Source organism: Leiobunum rupestre, chromosome 5, assembly GCF_980474605.1.
Source record: "Leiobunum rupestre chromosome 5, qqLeiRupe1.1.hap1, whole genome shotgun sequence".
In the NCBI taxonomy this organism is placed as follows: domain Eukaryota; kingdom Metazoa; phylum Arthropoda; class Arachnida; order Opiliones; family Sclerosomatidae; genus Leiobunum; species Leiobunum rupestre.
This window is the reverse complement of record NC_143388.1, coordinates 43,741,411-43,746,595: the sequence shown is the minus strand read 5'-3', so window position 1 is coordinate 43,746,595 and position 5,185 is coordinate 43,741,411. Positions and strand designations below refer to the sequence as shown.

At 37.9% G+C, this 5,185-nt stretch overlaps 1 long non-coding RNA gene across 1 annotated transcript; it reads left to right on the top strand.

Moving 5' to 3' along the window:
- The first annotated feature begins 372 nt into the window (after nt 1-372).
- On the top strand, nt 373-961 carry LOC149945156 (uncharacterized). Its single transcript, XR_016480801.1, has 3 exons — nt 373-451; nt 534-731; nt 825-961. It is a non-coding gene; the product is annotated as an uncharacterized LOC149945156 (long non-coding RNA).
- Nucleotides 962-5,185: the final 4,224 nt, after the last annotated feature.

Here is a 5,185-nt window from a genome sequence, read left to right as displayed (position 1 = left end):
ATGAAGACTTGGCCCTCTAATACCTTAGACAAACCTAAAAAGAATTAAAATATTTGATTTAATTTTTTGATTTGAACTTAAAACCAAAATTATCCTTTATATCATTCCATATGAGTAGCAAAGACTGAATTGATAGTTTCCACCCTTCAATACAAGGTAAGGTTTTATACCTACAGTTCTGAAGCTACCATACATTAAACCTTTCCAATTTTTCTTTCAGCATTGGTATGTGGATGGATTGATCAGTCCTTGCTCTCTTACAGTGTGTTTCATTGTTTAATGTCCTGCTATTGCAGCAATCAAAAAGGCCGTTCATGTGTAAGCGGAACTCGGCTGTGTATGTGCTTTCAATTGTTAACTCTCCTAATCCCAGTGAACAGGCCATTTGAATTAGAAACACTTTGACTGCAAATTCGGGCAGCTAAACTGACTTTCATGTTAGAAAATGCTGGTAACTTGATATGTTTACGTTTCAGCTTATGTGTGCTTTGAAACTTACCAATTTCTTGGTCTATTTTGATAAAATGTTCTAGGACTGCCCAAGAAACTAGATTGCCTTCCACTATTATGGGATACCGTTTGAAATTGTTCCTCACACTTTTCAAGAGATGTGGAGGATCAATTTCAATGAATGGCTTTTCCACTGATATCCCCATACTTTTGAACAAATTTTGATTGCCTGTTCCTTGGTCACAGACTACAGCTTTGACAATAAGGCCAATACGTTTCAGGTGAGTTACACAATCATGAAGCAATATCTTCAAAGTCGGTTCGTGACAAGCATCTTTTGTGAGGAAGTAACCAATTGGTGGTTTGAATTTCAGTTTTATGTCATTCACCATGAATACTAGGGCCTGATTTGCGTACTATTTTGACCTTCCATATGGACCGAAGTCTACGAAACCTTCAATGTTATGGTTTTCATTATTGTCAAAATGTTTAGTTGAATGGCTATAATTATGTTCAGTACAAATATATTTAAATGGAATTGAATTCAATAGATAGTTCTGGGTTTAAATTCATAGGAATTGACTTTATCCACTGTAAAAGAAATTTCATTTAAAGCTAGTGTTCATCATTGTGAATATTTTATATAAATTATCATTTTCTTCGTTGAATTGATTTTGGAGGGCATAATTTGGCATTTGTAGTGCTGCGTTTACCTTACACCAGATTGTAGTTGTAACATGATCTTCAGGTGCATTTTCATTTGCTACTATTTGAATTAATTATAAATGAACATAAGGCAGTAAGAGACCATGGCGGGATATGTTTTTGCCTTCAGTTTACCTAGGGAAAACCGTGGTTTCATTGCAATTTTCCAAAAAAAATAGTAGGTGTAGCTAATGGTGTAAGCCTGTTTTTGGTTTTGATATTCATAAAACAATCGTCGGTGAAATGAAGACCGCAAAATACGAGGTTAAAGTGTAAGTAATCTGTAGTTTTATTTTGGAGCTGTTCACTGTTACATTTTGCAGCCACTGCAGAACTATTAAGTTTTAACTTTTTTAAGAAATGTTAATGTATTAGAATAGGCTTATTAAATTAAAACGCGTATTCACCAGTCTTTATCCCTTGGAAAAAAAAGACAGACGCGTGGTTACCTTTTTATTCGATTTACAATTTTAAGCCGAACAAGACATTTCAAAATAAATTAAACTCGCAAAAATACCTAAAACACTCTTCCTTTTTTTGCGTCTTCTCAAACTCTAATCTAGCGCGCGCCGGAGTTACTTCTAGCGCCATCAAACGCCTGGGAATTGTGGACATTCTCGGCGAATAAAATCGTACCACGGATTTTTTAAAGAGAGGCGCCTCTCTGTAGCGAAGCGACTTTACACTCTCTGGTTCTTTAGAGTAGGAAGTATTGGATGCGTCAAACTTGTGCTATGAAGTAAGATGAGTTTTCGTATGATTCATGGTCAACATCAATATCCTGCGGTGGTGATTCCTCCTCTGTGATTATCTCTGATGAAGGTGAAGATATGCCTACTTGTAAGTTACACCAACTGTAAATAATTTTAAATTGACTAAAATTTAAACTTTTTATTTATAATAGCAGCAATTTTACAAGTCCTTCCAAGTCAGGTTCGTCTGGATTAGGCAACTGTAAAGTAGGAACCACATTTTTCGTAAGAGAGCATATTTTTGAGTCTTTCTGAAAGTCCGATTGATCAAAATGGTCCCCGCTGATAGCATCTTTTGGTTGTGGAGAACACTCAACATTACCAATAGCCAAAAGCCATTTCTTAAGTAAATCTGGCTTTTTAACTAGGAATCTTGATTTTAAAACATTATTTTTACAATTAGCCTAACCCATGTACTAAGATAATTAAATAAATTTTTAGTTATATCCTTACTTATGCCACGATACCTTTTTAGTTCCACATCGAGATATATATATCGAAGTGGGACTATTGCTATGGACGGATTGTCGTTAAGTGTTGTTGTTTGTTTGTTTGTGTGTTTGTGTGATTGTTGTGGAAAAGCGACGACACGGTTGATGGAGCTGCGAAAAATAATTTATTAATATGATTTATATTGGTAGCCTGGCCGGGGCCCGAACACAGACAGCCGCTTGACGCGTAATCTCTACACAACCCCACGGCCTACCAACCTAGCCACGCCGTCTTCAATACACATTCGCTTGAAATTTTACCCTCGAACAGTTTTTTTCTTCCATTGGGGGCGCGACGAAATTTTGCGTTTACTCAAAAGCGGGACAAGTAGATTGTTAACTAGTAGTGCCCGTAAAGGCAGGAGAGCCCTGACGGTGCAGTCTGCGGATCAGACTGGGGATTTGCGGACAACCATATTCCGTTCTCTTTTCGTATCACATAGGCTTTTTCACCCGACCATTTTCTCCCTCGCCCCTGAATCGCGAGGCCCCGCTGACGGTGCGGTCTGCGGGTCGGACTGGGGATTTGCGGACAACCATATTCCGTTCTCTTTTCGTATCACATAGGCTTTTTCACCCGACAATTTTCTCCCTCACCCCTGAATCGCGAGGCCCCGCTGACGGTGCGGTCTGCGGGTCGGACTGGTGATTTGCGGACAACCATATTCCGTTCTCTTTTCGTATCACATAGGCTTTTTCACCCGACAATTTTCTCCCTCGCCCCTGAATCGCGAGGCCCCGCTGACGGTGCGGTCTGCGGGTCGGACTGGGGATAATAAGTGTGGCACTTTCTTATCGAAACCGTGTTTGGTCAAAAGTAATAAGTGTGGCACTTTCTTATCGAAACCGTGTTTGGTCAAAAGTAATAAGTGTGGCACTTTCTTATCGAAACCGTGTATGGTCAGAAGTAATAAATAAGTGTGGCACTTTCTATAGCGGTACAAGTAGATTGTTAACTAGTAGTGCCCGTAAAGGCAGGAGAGATAGATGCGTTAGACATTGCAGCAGAGAGCATATAATATTATATAATAATAATAAGTGTGGCACTTTCTTATCGAAACCGTGTTTGGTCAGAAGTAATAAGTGTGGCACTTTCTTATCGAAACCGTGTTTGGTCAGAAGTAATAAATGTGGCACTTTCTTATCGAAACCGTGTATGGTCAGAAGTAATAAATAAGTGTGGCACTTTCTTATGGAAACCGTGTATGGTCAGAACTCATAAATAAGTGTGGCACTTTCTTATCGAAACCGTGTATGGTCAGAAGAAATAAATAAGTGTGGCACTTTCTTATCGAAACCGTGTATGGTCAGAAGTAATAAATAAGTGTGGCACTTTCTTATGGAAACCGTGTATGGTCAGAAGTAATAAATAAGTGTGGCACTTTCTTATCTAAACCTTGTATGGTCAGAAGTAATAATTAAGTGTAGCTCTTTCTTATCGAAACCGTGTATGGTCAGAAGTAATAAATAAGTGTGGCACTTTCTTATTAAAGGGAGCGTGACCGAAAAAAAGCAGTTGGTCTCATTCGATAGAACTCTTTAACGCGCACGCAGTGCCGTTAATTTCCGCCCCCTCCGACCAACCCCCTTAAAGGGAAAGTTACCGTGAAAAAAAGTTGATTTCATGAGGGTGGGCGGTGGCCACTCTTTAACATAGGATATTGAATTTTATATCAAACAATAGGAAATCACATGGGCCCAACAGATTTTTTATTATTTTGCCCACCCGGGTTAGCTGATGGTGGGCGGCATCCACTCTTTAACTTAGGGTGGCAATTTATTTATAAAAAGATAATAAATCACGTAGCCTCATTAGCTTTTGTATTAGTTTGCCTACCTGTGTCTACTAAGGGTGTATATGTTTGTCCACTCTAATACACTGATGTGGAACTAATATTGCGGCCTGGGCCGACTTGTTATTTCTACCTGTATTTACACCGTTTTTAACGTAACATTTTCATCCCATTGTTTTATAATTGTTAAAAACCTTTAATTCAATACAATATTTTATATTATAATAACTTATACACCAATAAGTTTCCAAAAAATTATTTTTCTTCAAAGTACCTTACGAAACGCGTTCGAAATGCGCGGTTCGTTCAAATAAGACGCATTTTCCGGCAAAAATATGGTTTTTTTTTTCAAAAATAATGGATGGCGCCACGCGTCATATGATAACATTTTCTCGTCATTTTAGAGGAGACGGCACATTCGTAATTTTCAAAAGCTTGTTTCGCGGGGAGCAAATTTGATTGGATCTCTAGATTAATATTCCCAACTCAATGGAGAGAACACGCTCTGCGTATCGAGAGCGAACCCTCTTAAAAATCGACAACTTATGTTCACTTGAACCTTAAGGATAATTATAGTTTTCGCTGTTAGCAAGCAAAGAAAAATATATTTTTGTCTGCTTACTTTTTGAGTAAACGTGTAAGGCTAAGAATTTTTATCTTAATCTTTAAGCGTGATTATTTATTTATGAACACTCGCATCTTTGGCCCACCTTTGGTTACGGTTAACGTCTTAGATATAATAGCCCTAAATTTAAAATCCTTTTTATGGGGTCTTTCATCATGCATAGAAACGCGGTGCGTAGCTAGGGATTATTTTTTTTCTTTTGATCAGATTTAATGAAATTTTACTTTTCAAGGAGTTAGACATATTGGTTTTATCATATCTAAGGTTTTCATAACTACCGTCACTGAACGGGAGTGTATATAAATCGTGTCAACCATTGAGTTGGGAATATTAATCTAGAGGTCCAATCAAAACGTCGGATTTCAGTAT